The sequence below is a fragment of the Pseudopipra pipra genome, chromosome 6 (assembly GCF_036250125.1).
Source record: "Pseudopipra pipra isolate bDixPip1 chromosome 6, bDixPip1.hap1, whole genome shotgun sequence".
Classification (NCBI taxonomy): domain Eukaryota; kingdom Metazoa; phylum Chordata; class Aves; order Passeriformes; family Pipridae; genus Pseudopipra; species Pseudopipra pipra.
The window spans coordinates 35,453,064-35,472,202 of NC_087554.1; the positions used below are offsets into that span (position 1 = coordinate 35,453,064).

The 19,139-nt window shown below is 37.5% G+C and overlaps 1 long non-coding RNA gene across 3 annotated transcripts in view; it reads left to right on the plus strand.

Moving 5' to 3' along the window:
* LOC135415956 (uncharacterized) overlaps positions 1–19,139 on the plus strand; it is a 153,267-nt gene that overhangs the window by 13,406 nt on the left and 120,722 nt on the right. For 2 of the 3 annotated variants that reach the window (XR_010431363.1, XR_010431361.1), the window contains exons 2-4: positions 8,501–8,580; positions 9,940–10,058; positions 10,864–10,940. This is a non-coding gene — a long non-coding RNA (uncharacterized LOC135415956). Of the gene's footprint in view, positions 1–8,496; positions 8,581–9,939; positions 10,059–10,863; positions 10,941–19,139 lie in introns of all 3 variants that reach the window. The other variant, XR_010431362.1, reaches the window with a different exon arrangement.

Sequence of the window (19,139 nt, forward strand, 5' to 3'; positions counted from 1 at the left end):
GTGATTCTGTTGTTAGTGGAAAATGGTTTAAAAGTATGTTAAGAAAATTGTTTTCTGAACTGTTAGGAGTAAAAAGTTAAAAATTTTATTTTCTAACTTTTTTTTGCCAAACATTTCATTATTTGATTTAGTAAGGTTCTGTGTGAACAAAAGTTACAGATCAAGATTCTTTGTCTTCACTTGAGTACAGGATGAAGCTCCTTTATTTTTGCATGTGCAATGAATACAGACAACGGAGCTTTGATTTTTTGCTTTCTGCGTCAGGAGCTTGATCCAAGGCCAGCTCAGTGGAAATGCTCCTATTGATTTCAGTGGCTTCAGATCAGACTTTAATTCTGTTGTGACTGGATTGAAAACCAATATACTTATCTCTTTGGAATTTTACTTACATAGTTTATTTTAAAAGGTTTTGTTTAATTCTTTTCCCATTGCAATTCAGGAAATTATTCAAATAGTTCAACCTACTTCCTATTTAACATATGTTGTTATCAGCTGTCAAGATAATTAAATACTCAATATAAATTTGAACACTTAAAATGACAAAAATGTTGCTGATAAGAATAATAGAAGAAACAGAAAAGCAGGAAAAAAATTACAGGGATAATTCAAACCACTTCATCTGCAAATAATGAGAATTTAATGAGGTTGATATGCGAAAAAGCTCTCAGTGCATAAAACATTAATTTTTCACATTAATTTTCTTTTTAGCAATATTCTTAGGACATTGAAGAGAAAATTTTAGGTGAATATAAAAAGTTTTCATGGAATATTTTCCTCACTCCTAGAAAAATCAGTTCACCTGTGGACTTCTGAAAGGAACATTTCATTAAGCGTCTGATCTGTCAAACAAAAAATTAAAGCTCAGGAGACTCATACCCTATAAACAATAGACTGGCTCTCTTAATTGAAAATCTGAAACTGAATTCTTGTGGTATAGAACATGCCCCTAGGATAAGTTTTGTAAAATACAGAGACAGAAAAGAAATAACAAATAAGAAAGTGACATTATGACATTGGTCCCCACTATTTGGACATTATTCTTTCAGATCAACTATTGGGAAAAATTTCAAGCTGATTACTACAGTGATTGAAGTACACAGGTAACACCACCAGTGAGAGAATTGTTCCATCTGCCATAGTCGTCTAGATTTATTGAGATGAATTATCCCCTGGAGGCACAGGGCTCTCTCCATTTAATATAGAAAAGTCTCAATAGATAGATGAAATGGTTTGTTCAGCTCTTAGAAAGAGAAAATTAGGTAAATTGAGACCTACACTGGATATTGATTCAACTGTGTGAAGTATCTCCTAATAACTTATTTAATAACTTATTTAATAACTCAGAACAATTATGTATACTTTGACATGAGAAGCTGGAACTGTATATACCTCTTCATGAATATTTATTTCAGGAGTTTCTTAATTGCTTTCAACTTTGAAAGCAATTTCTGTAGATTATTTTAATTATATAGTATTTCTTGTCAGCAAATTTGTAAAGCTTAGGGTGTGGGGAAGATGGGAAAAAAAAAATCTGAGAGAAATAAAAATACCAGGAATTATAGTAAGGAAGAAATTATATGATATAAGTTTTAAAAAAATAAAGTGCCCAAAGGAGCACTTTCAAATTGGAGATTTGTGTTCAAGCAAGAACGTAATTTTTATTGAATTAAGGTAAATTAGGTAAGTGGAACAGAAAAAAAAGTGGACTTCAAATAATGAAAGCTTTAAAGTTCATGACAACATTTTGGGTCTAGAGCAGGGAAAACCCCCACAAAACCAAATATAAGAACCAAAAATTTTTTTCTGTCATTTTAAGAAACATCAAAAATAATCTGAACATTATAATAAAAGACATAAAGGTCATTGTAATAAATATGTTTGCTTATGTCATCCAGAGGTGTTCACAGTTAATAAAAAATATAAATAAGGTTTATGCTGACAGATATGGAATTATGTGCTTAAAATAGTCTGGTAAACTATGTTGGTATGTGTCAGCCACCAGTAATGCTTTCTGTAAGTATTAAAGTGCTTAGTGGACCTGTCAAAATTAAGAGGGTTTTACAAGTGGTGAAGAAGAAAAATTTAGTGTTGTGCTACTACAAGAAAACTTTTACAGGTCAGCTATCAAAATATTTGAGAGCAACATAGGCATAAACCTCATGTTATCATAAAATCATAAAAAGGCTTGGGTTGGAAGGGACCTTAAAATTCCAACAACCTAGTCGCAAGCAGATTGTCGCCCCCCGCTAGATCATGTTGCTCAGGGCTCCATCCAACCTAACCTTGAACACTTCCAGAGATGGGACATCCACAGCTTCTCTGGGTAGCCAGTTCCAGTGCCTCACCACCCCGAAAGAATTTCTTCCTAATATCTAATCTCAACCTACCCTCCTTCAGTTTAAAGCCTTTCCTCCTTGTCCTATCACTATATGCCCATGACATCACTCTTTTTTATAAGCCTTGAGTACTGAGAGGCTGCAAAGAGGTCTTCCCAGAGCCTCCTCTTCTCCATGCTGAGATACCCCAGCTCTCTCAGCCTGTCTTTATAGGAGAGGTGCTCCAGCCCTTGGATCATCTTCATGGCCCTCCTCTGGACTCGGCTGAACAGGTCCATGTCATTCTTTTACTGAGGTCTCAAGACCTGGACACAACACTCTAGGTGGCATCTCACAAGGGCAAGGTAGAGGGGGAAAATCACCTTCCTCAGCCTACTGGCCTCACTTCTTTTGAGGCAGCCCAGGATGCAGTTGGCCTGTTGGGCTGTGAGTGCACACTGTTGGCTCGTGTGCAGTTTTTCTTACACAAGAACCTCCAGCTCCTTCTCCACAGGGCTGCTCTCAACAGGTTCTTCTCCTGGCCTGTACTCATACCTGGGATTGCCCCAAGCCAGGTACGGGAACTTGCACTAGGTCTTGTTGAATAAGGTTGTCATAGAAGAAGTAGAAGACCTACTTCTCAAATTTGAACAGGTTCCCCCGGATGGCATCCCTTCCTTCTGTTGTATCAATTGCACTGCTTAGCTTTGTGTCATCTGCAAACTTGCAGATGGTGCACTTGATCTCACTGTCAATGTCATTAATGAAGATATGAAGAGCACTGGTCACAAGACAGAGCCCTGAGGGATACTACTTGTCAGCGGCTTCCACCTGGACATAGAGCCCTTGATCACAACCCTCTGACTGTGTCCATCCAGCCAATTCTTAATCTACCGGATAGTCCACCCTTCAAATCCATGTCTCTCCAATTTGGAGATAAGGATGTTGTATGGGACCATGTTAAAGTCCTTATGGCAATCTAAGTATATTGACTTTGGTGGGTCTTCCCCTGTCAATCATTGCAGTCACTCCACCATAGAAAGCCACTAGATTGGTCAGGCAGGACTTGCCCTTGGTGGTTATACTCACAGCCTTGGGTCACCTCCTTTTTTTTCATGTGCCTTAGCATTGCTTCCATGAGGATCTGCTGCATAACCCTCCCAGGCACAGAGGTGAGGCTCACCAGTCTGCATTTCCCTGGATCTTCATTACTCCCCTTTCTAAAACCAGGAGTGATGTTTCCTTTTTCCAGTCACTGTGAACTTCACCTAACTGCCATGACTTTTCAAATATGATGGAGAGTGATTTGGCAACACCAGCCAGTTCCCTCAGGACCTTGGGATGCATGTCATCAGGTCCCATAGACTTGTGCCTATTCAGTTTCATCAAGTGGTTCTGAGTCTTCTCTTTGCTTACAGTGGGAGGGTCTCCAATTCCCCAACCCCCACCTTGAGTTTCAGGGACTTGAGAGACATGGGAAGCCTGAGTAATAGTGAAGTCTAAGCCAGCTTGGCTTCAAGATGGATCTGCTGCTGTTCAAGGATGAGTTCATCAGTGATGGTAGTAATGCCTCTGTGCTAACATATTTAAGAAGGAAAAAAAATTATTGCACAGGTGAAATTGTGGCCAGAGAAGAGAGGAGTGAGAATATGTAAAAGAAACAACTCTGCAGACACTAACGTTGGTGAGGGAGGGGGAGGAGATGCTCCAACCACTGGAGCAGAGATTTCCCTGCAGCCCATGGTGAAGACCATGGTGAGGTAGGCTGTGACCCTGCAGCTCATAGAGGTCCACAGGGGAGCAGCTTGTGGAGGAGCCCATGCCAGAGCAGTTAGATGCCTCCAAGGAGGCTGCGACTCCATGAGAGGCCCACACTGGAGCAGGTTCCTGTCAGGACCTGTGGACCCATGAAGAGAAGAGCCCATATTGGAGCAGGTTTCCTGGTAGGATCTGTGAAGAGAGGAGCCCATGCTGGATTGGGTTTGCTGACAGGACTTGTGATACTGCAGAGGACTCACACTGGAGCAGGTTGTTCTTGAAGGACTACACTCTGTGGAAGAGACTCACGCTGACGAAGTTCATGAACAACTTCAGCCCATTGGAAGGATTCACACTGAAGAAGTTCACAGAGGACTCTCTCCTGTGGGAAGGATTGTGGAGGAGGGGAAAGAGTCCTCTCACTGAGGAGGAAGCAGACACAGAAACAACACATATTATCTGACCATAACCACCATTCCCCATCCCCAATGCACCACTTGTCGGGGGGGAGGAGGTAGAGAATTGAAAATAAAGTTAGGCCCGGGAAGGAGGAGTGGGGAGAATATAGGTTTAAGATTTGTTTTTTCTTCTCATTACCCTACTTTAGTTTGATTGGCAACAAATTCAATTAATTTCCCCAAGTAGAGTTTGATTTGCCTGTGATGGTAAATGGTGAGTGATCTCTTCCTGTCCTTATCTCGACCCAGGAACATTTCATAATATTGTTTTCTCTCCCTTTGTCCAGTTGAGGAGGGGAGTGATAAAGAGGCTTTGGTTGGTACTCGGCATCCAGCCAAGGTTAAACCACCACAATACTCTTTAAAAAAAATAAAGGAATTCTTGTAACTAAAGCAAACCAGGATTTAATGTCTTATTTGATAAAATTTTTAATAAAAGACAGATGAAGATGTTATACTGGTGGACAGGAAAAAAAATCAATGAGATCATAATCTTGCCTGATCAAAAGTGTTCAGAGTTATGTAAATGAGAATTTCTGGAAAAAACCCTAGACATCTTTTTTGGGAAGAAGAACTTCTCAATGATTCTTGAAAGGATTAAAATAAGGACACGATACCATATTCTAAATGAACTCTGTCATCTGACCTAAGTATACATATAAAGAGTATCCAGTGTCAAATAAGATAGAATACATAGTCTCTGAAGGCATTTATAGAAACACATTCACAAAGCAAAATGTGTCAAACCAGGTTGACACAAACACATTTTCCCATCTGTCACAGAAAATACTTAAAAAAATTGAATAATTAACTCACAAACGAAAACTGGAGCAATTCATTTCAGGAAGCCCCAGCTTACCAGCCATATGTAGCTACCTTTTATTTTATGCTGATGAGAACTTGCTTATGTCTCATATTTATAGGTTGAGGGGAATTCTCCACCTCATTATATAAATTAGCTACTGAAGCTACAGAGCCTAGATATACAAATGAACACCAATGCTGGTGATGTCAGATGTGATTATGTTAGGGATTCATTCCCGTCTTTAAATAGTAGCTGAAGGAACTTGTAGTAGCCTGGAGCTTTATGGAAAACAAACTATTCTGCTAATGCATAAGAAAGACAAAGAATGCAGTAAGAAGCCCTCAGGGAATCTACTTCTATGAAGAAGGGCAAAAAAGAAGACAGGCTAAGTCAAAGCATACTTTTCAATCAAAATGGTTTTTTAAACTGATGTTTTTCTTTAGAGCTTGTGATAGCACAAGCCATTTAAATCCTGAGTTTGGCTTCAGAAAGCAGATTTATTGGTATATGGCTTGTGTGTGTTGAATATAAAATCACATCCGTTACATCCAAGGAAATGAAAAGTATCAACTACCTAAAACTCTGTGTGGGTGGACCTGGTGTCTCCAATACTGAGTGGTTTAGGTTTTTATAGTATACATTGATTGCATTTGAGGCTAGGAAGACATATTATTACTTTTTTCCATTGCTTTTTTGTTTCAAACCTAGAAGACAACAGTTTCAATGCATGATGAGTGAACTAGAAATAATATAGAAATAGTATGTTCTAAAACTGCTGAGGTTATATAAAATCTGTTTTCCTACTATTTACAAGCATTTGAAGACTATTAACCAGAATCAGATTATAAAAGTCAATATCGTCAACACTGATCAACAATTAAAATATATTGAATTTTTCTGCAATTGACATCTGCAGTGTTTGTTCTGATTTTCTTGCTTCTCTTTTGACAGCCCACACAATTGACCTACTTTCCATTGAGTGTACAGACAGTTGACTTCACCTTCCTTAACTCATTTCAGTAGACCTATTTCACAGTTTTTGTAGCAGCATAATTTTTCCTGAGTACCTAAGAAGTTTAAGCCTCTCGTAAGAAGTTAATTCTTTCCTCCAAACAAATGTAGCCCCTTTACATGGTGTCTCTACTTTCAGTTTGGGATGTGTTAATGTGCTGTATAAAAGAAAAAAAGCAGGAGAAAAGCAGACTAAGGTAAAAAAAAAAAAAAAGAAATGCTACTTTTCTATCTTTACAGAAGATGGTAGATTTATTGTTGCTTTCAATCAATTGTCACTCACTTAAATCTAGATTTTATTCTTTTTTGGATTGCTCATACTTTTAATTCAGTATCAAACCTCCTAACTTCAGATTTATTGCTTCTATGTGATCTAGAATTGGAATTGCTACATATCATCATCACCTACAGTAATTCCTAGAACTGTAGCTCTTTAAGTCAGAAGTGATTTTTATGCTGAGTCAGTCTAATAGTCTACATAATAAGGGCCATTATAAGTCAAATAGCAAGGCCTATATCTATCTCAATAGTTTGTACTCCAAAGAAAATAACAGTTAATGGTCTATTTTAACATGAACTGAATATCTGAGTTAGCTGGAACTCTATGATTCATTAGTGGTTGCCTTTTTTTTGATTTATGGTTCCTACATGAGGTGTTCAACATCACAGAAGTTATTGCTCTAATCTGCGTATTTTTGATGCTGTCTTTATTGGCAGATTCAACTGGGAGATGAAGGAATGGTTAAGCTTGGATAAATTAAGTGCTTTTGCAAGCCTTAGCTTTTGGAAGGTAAATTTTGATTGCTAGGAAAGACAACTAACATCTCAATAACAGTATTCTTCAAATCCTGTCAGCTCTTTATTCAAGACCTGAGAACTAGGCAGAAATTTGAAGCTCAAAGATGTGAATGAAGCAATGGTAGATAGGAGGGATATAGGTATGTTAGGAACAGAGGAATTTTTCTGAAAGAGTAAATTGCACAGGCAGCATGGCCTGAAACTTAATCATAATGGAGTCAAGTAATGAAAATGAAAAGTGTTGTAGATTAATATTTTGAATAAGAAGGGAGAAACCGGGAGAAAGTTAAGATGTGCAAAAAGACACCTGACTCAAAGTGATACAGCTGCTTTTGTCCTAGCTCTGGGGACAGGAACAGGGACAGGAAGAATATAGTAAGTGCTACTGCAATAATTAGGCAAGTGAACCTAGCATGTGGATGTTCAAATCCATGAGAGGTAAATACATAAAGGGGGAAGGAAGAACATAAAAATAACAGTCCAAAAAGTGTGAAATTTATTAACAGATGGAAGGCTCTACATTTTTTTTTTGTATCAAAGTCTAAGTAAAATTTGTCCTACAATTCAAGAAGAAAACAAAATGATCCAAACACACTACTGTAAACAATCACAGCACATTGAAAACATTAAGGAAACCATCACAGGAAAAAGGCTGACTTTTAAAAAATGGAAGGTTTGCTTGAATGAGAACAGGAAAGGAAATTAGAGAAGGTGAAAAAGAATTTGAGGTATGACCAAAGAATGCTCAAACTGACCTTAAAAACCTTTCATATCAATTATCACTCCTGGTAACAATCTCTGGCCTATGTTCAATAACAAACCTACAAAGATTCTAATGGATTATTAAAATAAGATTTAACAGATGATTTTTGAAGAAAATCTGCAGCTTTTCTTCAGAGGTTGGACAAAAAGGCAGCTGGTGCTTTTATCAATATAGACTGGTGCTTGCTTTTATCAATATATATCAATATATACAACAAAGCACTGTAGTATTTTCAGTGTCTAGTCTTTATCGTGGAATATGTACCAAATCCAGTCATCAACAATTCCACTGTGCAATAGTACACTAGGAACCAGAAGTGGTTTGCATAGGCGTGGTGAGACACTGTTATATGTGGCCTTTCTGTTTTCCCACCCAGCTGTGTAATCAGATGTGCTTTCTCTGAAGCATTAAAGCAGATCAATGGAAAAGAAATACAAAATAGATCAATCTAACTCTTAAATATTTTTGAGTCAGTTGTAGATAGATATGTTTCTTTGTGAACACTGGTGTTAGTCTTTATTTCCAAATTAAGATTTTACTAAGAAAAAATCTGCTTGACTTGGTTACCTGTTTTTTCTTTCCTTTTAGGTAGAGAAAGGAGGGATCAGCAAAACATTGAGACTCAGTGAATGCCATACTTTTTAAAGATAAGAGATCTTCCTCTATAGTATGGTTTGTGCACCTCTTTTCTATCAGTCTTTCTGTACCATACCTGCTATGACTTTGAGATAGAATCTAGCTCTTAGTATTTTGCTAAGTTAAGGTTGCTTCACTAATCTGCAAGATCAGTATCTTTTTCTGCAGCAGATAGGACTAGAAATGATCTTGGGTTATCAAGTCCAGGCCCCTGATATTATAGGGAACCACATCATCTAATCCCTTCCTTTAACTTATCTAGTTCCATTTTAGCTAGTTTCTTGGCCCTCTAATACTACTAGAAATATGTTCCAGAACCAGGTTACTATGCTTAAAACTTTTGGTTTTTTGAAATTAAACTTATTTATTAATTGTGTGAACTCATAACTGCATATTATTGAAGGTGAATAAAATTAGTGAATTGGGCTAAATCTAACACCCTTATAGCTTTTCCCACGATAAAGAATGACATACAATATGCAGCATGGTATCTTAAAAGCCCACAACACAATGATAACTTCATTGAGATACTATGATTAATATCAACTTTACAATCTCATTTTGAAAATCCATTTAATCTAGGTTTCTTCTGGTATATATTAGTCAGGGATTTCTTTGGTTTATTTTACACATAGAATAGGCAGTGGTCTGTGAACTACTGGAGCTTCTTTTCAGGTATAGGAACAAGTTCAGCAAGAAGATTTGCTTGAAGGCTCATTAGGAATATATTTTTGTTGTTGAAAATTACTCAACATTCTCCTCTTTTTAAACATTAGCTGAGGCTTTGGTTCAGCCAGTAAAATGTAATTTTTGAAGTTAAAAAGGCAAAAGCATATTTTTATTATAACCACTGCTGCAGAGAAATGTTAGCCTTATTCTGTTCCCTTCTCCCCAGGCTTTAGAACTAATTGTTTTTAACAATATCTAATGCTGAGTTCAGCTTGGACATTGGATGTAAGAAAGAGAATACTGAGTACATCATGGCAGGTTGAAAAAGTCTATTTTAGTCAAAGGATGATGGCACAAGCGTGTGAAAGCCTGAGTTACTCTGTGGCTCACTCTGTAGCATGGACGAGGGGCTGTGCTGAAGTGCTTCACTAGTCATTTTGTACTGCCATGGCATACAATCACTCTTCTGATTATCTATGTCTAGATTTCCTAAACAGGAAAGATTATGACATTCAGAAATTAGTTTCATAAATGCTAACCAAAGCAGAACTTGGTCAAATTGTAATTTGTAACTATTTCAAAAGAACATACTTTGAAATGTGTCCACAAGAGAAGAGGAAGGGCAGGGAATCTTCGGAAGTTATTTATTTTTATTTTATATTTCTTTAAAGCTAATGAAAGAATTTAAAACAACAAATATTTTTCAAAAACTCTCATATCTTTCAGAACTCAAAAAATCCTGTTGGTGCAATGTCTAATATAATGCTGTGGTCATTCTCTGAAGGGGTTCAGATTCCAAAGAGCTCAAACATTTAGAAAATCTCAAAGCTCAAGCATTTTTTTGGGTAAGATGTGATGGCTGCTTTCACTTCTACTTTTTATAATTTTCATTCATTTCCATTTGTAAGCTAAACTGGAGCTCTTCCTGCAATAGGCATTTTGGGGGGGGGGGGGGCTCTCTTGTGCTCATTGTTTTATAAATAACTTGATTGAGTCAGGAGTCTGCTATATGCATCATAATGAGCTTCCATATATCAAAAGGAGGTAGTTTTTTTTAATGTCTGATTTTACGAAAAAAAAATGCCTTCAAAATTAGATACCATCAGTTCTAACAAACATTTTGTGGACTGATATGTGTGAAAAAATATTATTTAGTGAGGGTAATGTTGTCAAGGACAGTATAGTTTTCACTTTCTAAGGCACAGCACTGATTCAAGTAATGTCATGTTTAAAAGGCAATATCAGTGACATCTCAAAAAAATTACTCTAACTGTACCATTTGCTGAACCTGCTCCTTAACTGTTAAATGGTATGACTAAAATCTGATTAATTCACTGGAAAACTCTTAGTCTGGAGTATGACTACTTGAAATGACATCACTATTTCTATGTACTAAGAGCAGCAAGCTCTACTAGTAAAGTATTCATGCAGCAATCATTAAAACAATTTTTCCTCTTCTCTCTTACAAAAACTATCTCCATTATCAGTGTTACTGCATACATAACCCCTGTATTGCTTGATGGATTTCTGTTCAGAAATCCTACTTGGTTAACTACGCTGGTGTGGTTGCTCTGACATTTTTTTCATCTTACTCATGAGCACTATCTATATCTCTTTTCATCTTCATTTTGTTGTGTTCATTTGTTATAGAGTTATGTGTTGCAGAATTTTTTTGTTTCAGCCTGCTTGAATGTTGATGAAAATCAGAATATGTAACTATAATTAAGGTAGGACATGTACAATATATCTTATAATTTCATATTACATTATTGTTTCAGGCAATTAAATACTGTAGGCTTTTATTCATCTAAACATACATCAATATCTTAATTTTCTATAATTATATAAACCCCAAACTCTCACATATGCTTATCTTACATCTTCTCATCTCCAGGATCAGATGTTTAAAAATAATTTTTTGCTAACTTTGAAGACTTCAGACATTCTACTAACATTTAATGTTTATAGACAACACCAATTCAATTGTCTTTGAATAACAGGTCATTTATTTAAAAGCAAAAATGAGATCCTTTACTGAAGTCCGCATATTATCAGGATGAATCTCTTTGGGGCAAAAGCCATGTTAGGGTAATGCCCATCACCAGGCTAGGAGCTTGAGTTAATATGCAGTGGTAAGATAAGTACTCAAAAAGAATCTGTTATCACCTGATAACCTACACAAGAAATTTGATCCACGGTAGAAACAACAGAAATTGAAGAGGGCAGAGAGAAGCACAAGCAGACAGTAAGTAACATAAGAAGACTAACCAAATCCTACTGTCTCTTCTGAAGTGTTAACAAATAATGCTAAAATTAATTTCTTGCATAAGTTTTACAAATTGCCATTGTGATAGTTTAATTCACATGTTGTGCTTAGTCTACATTGCTTACGTGGTAATCAAACAATCCGCAATCCATTGTTAGTCGTCCTTATTGCACCACTGTGGCCTCTTAGAGCTCTGTCACCAAACACTGGACAGTATTAGGATGTTACTTAGTCACTAAGAAAAAGTTCATGCTGCTTATTTAATTGACAGCTTAAAGCATAAATTTTGTATAGCTGGATGCTACATATAAAAGGCCAAACTTATATTTCATTTCACACTCTTGCCTTTGAATTTATTGGCATCCTTTGTTGTCCTTGAGGAACTACTTTGAATGCAAGAAACTACAGTTATAATAGTTAGAAAGAAATCAGCGGTTAGAGGGGAGGTGATCAGACAGTAAAAAAATGACCATTTATAGCTGTTTTAGCAGTATGCCTTTATGTATGCTTGGAATTGCGTGTCAATGAAGCACAAGCTAAGATTTAAAACCACACAGTTTCAAAGGTAACATACAAAACAACTTGACTCTTTTGCCAGATTCCACCCTGAGGGTAATGGCATGCTTCAAAATATTGCTTGGCTAGGTTTTTATTTCTGGCAAAAAACATCTTCCACAAAATTGTTCTGTTCTGCAGCATAGCAGCACTAATTTATAATCTGTGCTCCAGCAGCTTTCTGTCTTCCTCTCTCCCATTTAACATTTATATTTACTTTATTCCCTCCCTTCTTTCATTCTAATTACTGTAGAAGCTGCATTTTTTGAAAAACTATGAGAAAAATTGGAGCTTAAACAAAGGACTGGAAAACCTGAAGAAAAGATTTTCTGTGTGTCTGCTGATGAAATGTATAGGATATTATAATACCATACTGACCTCATATACTGTATTTTCTACTAGGAGATCTTTTGTCAGTTTGCAGAGAAAGAAAAGTGACTGATTTGATTTCATAGATGGGAGGGAAGTGGGGAAGCAGAAGTGAAAAAAATTACATACAAGATGTCCCTGATTACCACAAAAACAAAGCAGATCTCTTCATGACATTTTCATACGCTCTGGACCAAAGGGTCTTTGCCCATTATCTTTGCAATTTTCCTTAAACACATCAGTTACATACTTTAAATACAGCTTGGAGAAAATTCCCAACGGTTCATCAGAACAGCGGTGATCCACTATCAAGGGTGAAAGATATGATACAGATAATTTGTCCACAAGAAACTGGAATTAAAACAGTAATTCAGTACATGCAGGCTACTAAACACCTTATTTTGGCAATTGTATTTGGTCCTTGTCAACTTCGCTGGATTAAAAAGCAGGAATGAAGCAGCTGATGACTTCTCCACATATAGTCAATGGGTCATTGATTTCTTGAGTGTGTCTTTGCTCCCTAACCACTGCATTGTCACACGTTCACTCTTCATTGTCACATGCAATACCATCATCTATGACTTTTTATCAGGGCATTGTCATGAAAAATGGAGTACATCTCAAAACTAAAGAAGTGATGATGTCTAAAGTGTACATTACCTAATCTGTAGCAAGGAGGAATCTACATTCACATAGACATTTGCCTCTTCAAGGAAGCAGTAGAAGTGATTTATGCTTCTGAGCAGCATTTTCTTTCTTATCAGCATAGCTCTTGCTATTCCTCTTTTTTTTTCACCCTTGTTACAGTTTATTTTACTGCTTATGTATTGCTTGAAAAAGAATTAGTGCACAATTTACACTAAAAGAAGTAAAAAGCAATAGTAATTTGAGCTATTTCAGTAGATTTTTACTTTTTCATAATTCAGTTTATCTAACTAATTGCCACTCATCACTTATGGATTTGAAAATATGGCAAATCCACTAATTCGGTATTATGATCAGATTCGGGTTTTCTCACAGAGCTGTATCTATGATTGCTGATCTGACTCCTGATAGAGAGAAGCAAGCTTCCATTATTGACATAATTATGTTTTCTTACTTGATTTTTTTTTCCACCCTTTTCAAACCTAGGACACACTTTCTCCCTTATGTAATTTTATCAGCATTCTGCATAAAATACAGTCTTCATTACTGCAGTTAGCAAAGAGATATCTTTGTATACATGAGTTGTCACTTGGGAATTTTAGACTGAACTACTTTAGAGATTTTTGGGAAAGCAGCTTGCTCAGTTCTCATCTTCCCTTGTTTTTGTCATTGGAGTACACCTGCAAACTGAAAACTATGTCTGTCCTTTTGTCTGGGATTCTCCTGGGTACTAGAATGCTAAAGGCATTTGTTTACAAGGCAGTGAGAAGAGGAGCATATCTCCACTTTGATAGATGATCCAGGTTACTCTTCACACTTCCCTGTTTTATTGATTCACTAAACAGAAAGACTAATTCAAGTTTATGTTCTGTATATTTGCTCTGGTCTCACCAGAATTCCAAACCCTCCCCTAAGATTAAACAAAATCATTTTGTCTTTCTATCCACCAGCACAGTGACAGTGAAGTAACCATCAACTAATCAATTTTGTAGCAAAACTAATTTTTATTTTAAACAAACATCGCCATATTTTGTTGACACAATTAAATGATTTGAGTGTTATGCCATATATCTAGCATGCACCCTAGAGAGTAGGTAGAAGCTACTGCAGAAATCACAACATACGTGCTTCTGCATCAAATTAAATATTTTCCCCTTAATCCTAACACCAGCAGCTGTTAGACAGTGTGACTTACTGCATATGGCCTATATAATGAGGCAGATTCAGGCAGTTCAAGTTCCTCTGCTGAATGCTGAATAAGGCCTTCTCTCCAAGGCCACTACGACTTATTGCTTTTGAAACAGTCCTCCTCATGCAAATAACTACATTTGGTATTCAGGAGTTATAAAGATGAAAAACCTCACAGTGTTTTTTATTACTAGGGAGATAACAAATAAGGAGGGTTGGTAAATGAAATGCAGGAAACCTCCACACAATTTGGTGCAAAAATATTTTCTTTCTGTTAACACTGTCCAAAAAGGAGTCAAATTATTCCTTTGCAATAACTACAGAAGTTCTTAGTAAGACTAAAATTGGAGGTGGCTATTCCTAATAGCTGATATAATGTCCTGGAAAAAGTAATATACTGATTGTACAAAAGAACAGAACTGTCTGCAGGTAGACGATATAGCTAATTCATCGTCGGTATTAAGAGCACACATAATCTGTTTCAAGCCCCATTTTATTTATCTCCTGTTCCATTGCTTAGAGGACTGCAAGGTTAAGGGCAATCCTTTCATGCTACCTGACAACGTGAAGACAGCTTCTCCGTATTTAAACAATAAAATCCTGTTAAAAGGACTACAGGAACACCAATTAAAATACTGCAGTAAAAGTAATCTGAAAATATGATCTATAACTGAGAAAAAGCCAAAGCAGTTCACTGCCTGAAGCAATGTGCTGATTGCTTTGTACTGTAATGCATGCTGTAGGAAGGGAAGGGAAGGGAAGGGAAGGATAGTGTAATTATGCATTTTTTTTGAGCTGGGTGAAAATCAGTTGTGGTGGTATAACTGAAGTTACTTATGCTTGGAGGGCCAAATCCTCTCTCTGCTGTGTAGCCAAAGTAAATAAATTGTAAAACAGAGTTTGAAGATGAATTGAAAATATCTCTGTAGGCCATAGATTACCTGTAAAAACAGAATATAACTGCTATGTTATATTTGCGGCATCTCCTGTAACCGTTGTGGGTTGTACCTCAGACATGAGAATTTTCCTTATATGTTTATATGCAAACCTATCATAATCTTTTAGACTTCCCATTGCACTTTCTCCTACCAACAAGACATAAGGACAGCAGGTTTAAATCCACCAAGCCACCTCATGGATCTTGCTCTTAAAGTGTCCTACACATAGAATTTTACTACTTGTTTCAAAGATTCCACTTCACAGAAATTCATACAAAAAATAACATACCCAGGGTTCATTACGGGGAATTTAAATATTCACTACTGCAGAACTGCAAGCCAGTTTATACATTTTATTCTAAAATGGCACTTTCTTGCCTTAGATATAAAAAAGTCCCATGCAAAGGATATCTCTTGTTTTACAATAAATATTAAATGTATCCAAACTCTTGCTATATTTGTGGGGGGGTTTCATAAAATTGATGTATTTATGCTAAATATTACCACAACCAGCTGAGATCTGCAGTGTGGTTGGGTAAATGTGAATTTTCAAATGTGTGTCTGGGTTTATGGAACATATTGTGACATCTACTTCTCCCAGTATGAATATTCACACTTTTGTATGAAGTGGGACAGGATGAGCAGAGCTGTTTTTGAAAATATATTTTATATGTATAACAGCACCACAAAAGTCATGTGTTCAAAGATTCAATATGACATGAGAAGTATGTATTTGTTAACTTCCCATTTTTGGTCCCAAATCTTAGTTGAGATGGACAATTAATAATAATTACCAAACCCCACAAGCATTGGAGCTCTAATCCCATGATATTTGATCTTGCCATTTATTAGATAAGTAGAATCTGTTTTACATGTTAGAATGTTTAAACCAGGACTATTAAGTGCTAGTCCTGGTCTCATAAAAAATGTAGTTAGATTCTACTGTGTTTTCTATAGGCATTTTAATCCATTTCAAGCATATACAAACTTCATTCCAAGAACATTGAATAGGCATATATGACATTATGCCCAAAGTGAAAAATGCAAACAAAAATACAAAATAGCTTCCCTGCTACAACCCCTTTTGTTTTTAACCAGGGTACAATGAGATGTCAGTTTTTCAGACTGTTCAGGATCAGCATAGATATGGACAGACAATATGTACTGGAACTGGTGCATTGCATCTCCCTGTCTGTTTGAAATAGGTACTGGATGATTCCTATAAAAAAGATCCACTTTTTAAAAGAACTTCCGGCATTCAGGATCTAGGTCTCAATTCTCCCTTTTTATTGAAAGAGAAAGACACAAACTCAGCCTCTTCACTTACTTTCTACTCCTTACTTTGTGAAGTTAGTGGAGATTTTCGTAGGGTAGGTATTTAGATTAGATATTAAGAAAAATTTCTTCACAGAAAGCGTGATCAAGCATAGGAATAGGCTGCCCAAAGAAGTGGTGGAATCAAAACCCCTGGAAGTATTCAAAAGGTGTGTAGATGTGGCACTTGGGGACATGGTTTAATGGTGAACACAGTGGTGCTGGGTTAGTGGTTGGGCTTGAACTTAGAGATCTTTTCCAACCTCAGTGATTCCATGATTCTATGATCTGTCAACCAGTACCCAGAAGTCCCTCTCCTCAGGCTGCTCTCAATCAATTCTGGGCACAGTTTGTATTTGTGCTTCAGATTGGCCTGCTCAGGTGCAGGACCTTGCAATTTGTTATGTTGAACTTCATGAGACTCATGCAGCTTCATCTCTCAAGCCTGTCAAGGTCCCTCTGGATGGTATCTCTTCCCTCCAATATGTTGACTGCACCAAAAATTTTGGCAGTGGTGTCAAACTCACTGAGGGTAAATTCAATCCCACTGTCCATTTCAAAGACGTTAAATGGCATCAGTCTCAACACCGACCCTTAAGGAACACCAGTCATCATTGGTCTCGACTTGGATATTGAGACAACGCTTTGACTACAACCAGTAAGCCAATTCCTTATCTACCAAGTGATTCATCATCAAATCCATGTCTCTCTTTTAAGAGATGAGGACGCTACGTGGGACAGCATCAAATGCTTTGCACAAGTCCAAACAGATGGAGTCAGCCACTCTTTCTTCATCCACCAATGTTATAACCCGTCATAGAAGCTCACTAAATTTGTCAGGCATGACCTTAATAAAGCCTTGTTGGCTGTCACTGATCACCTCCTTATTTTCCATGTGCCTTAGCATAACTTCCAGGAGGATCTGCTCCATGATCTTGACAGGCCCTGAGGTGAGACTGACCAGCCTGTAGTTCCATGGGTCTTTCCTATTTTTCTTTTGAAAAAATGGGTGTTATGCTTCCACTTGTCTGGTCAGTGGGAACTCCAACATGGTAGTCATCAGGCTGCCATGACTTCTCAAATATGATGCATAGTGGTTTAGCTATTTCCTCTGTCAGTTCTGGGAGAGTTCAGGTTCCCTCAGGACCTGCAGATGTTTGTCGTCAGGTGCCATGGACTTAAGAACCTCCAAGTTTCTTAGATTTTCTCAAACCTGATCTTCTTCTACAGCAGATGGTTCTTCATTCTCCCAGTCCCTGCCTTTGGCTTCTACAACTTGGCTAGTGTAGCTGGAGCACTTGCTGGTGAAGAACAAGGCAAAAAATTCATTGAGTACCTTAGTTGCTCCACATCAGAAGGTAATCTGGTCTCCTCTTGCCTTCCAGAGAACCAACATTTTTCCTAGTCTTCCTTCTATCACCAGTGTACCTACAGAAGCTTTCCTTCTTGACCTTGATCTCCCTGGTCAGGTTTAATTCTATCAGGGTGTTAGTTTTCCTAACCTGACCCCTGTCTGCTTGGACATTTTCTCTGTATTTCTGTTGGGCTACCTGTCCCTGCTCCCACCCTCTTCAGGCTTCCTTTTTCTGCTTGAGCTTGCCCAGGACTCCTTGCTCATCCATGCAGGCTTCTTGTTGGCATTTTTACTGACTTCCTCTTTTTTGAGATTGATGCCTCAGAGCTTTTTGGATTTTTTAACTTTTGTAGATTTTAGAAGTAGTTGTGTAGTGAATGTAGATTTTAATGTAGCTGTATTATATTCCTTACCCTGTAGCATAATGTTTACACATTCCCAATCCTACTATCCCATTCCATACCAATCCCTCTAAATTCTGTTAACGTGTTTAGTCTTCTTTTCAAGATAGAATTGTAGAAAAGCCTGGATCAGAAGATATCACACAGACACAGCGACCTTCAAGCCCAGAACTTTGGAGGAGCTCCAAGGATTATATGTGCTGCAAAGCAGATGAAGAGAAGGAAGAAGGGGTCCCAAATGCCCTCAGATCTAATTCCCTAAGGAGCGTGTCAGGGGGCAGAATGGGGCAGAACTGGGGATGGACAGATCAGGGATGGGATGGACCTTATTATAAAATCATAGAGCTGCTGTCTGAGCGTGCACGTGTCGTGTGTATTCCCTGGGCTTCAGGCCTGAAATTAAAGGACCTACTCCCTTTATCTTATCTTATACACTAAATTGGCCTGGAGTCTTTTTTCTCCGTGGTCTCTTAAGGCAACAAGATGAATCACTGCTCAATTTGTAGGAGGTGATTCTTGAATATCAATCAGGTTTCCTGGACCCCTCTTTCCTCCCAGGATTTTCCTATTAATCGATCAGACCTCAGAGGAGGACAAATTCTGCTCTCCTAAACTCCAGGGCTTTATTCCGCAGTACTCTACCAAGTAGGTCTCTGAAGAGATCTCTCAAAGTCTAGAGCAGCCAGCTTGCTGTACATCCTCCTCACTGCCCTAGGGCCTTTGAACGCCACTGTTTCATGGTAACTGCACCCAAGCCTGCTGACATAACAGTATACATAATAACTTTCAGGTGTTAAACTTCAGCATGTCTTGCTCAGTACCTCTTTACCTCCAGTAAAGGTATGGTTTAATAAACCAGTGATCGATTTTTGTTTTTTCAGCATTTTCCTCTTCTA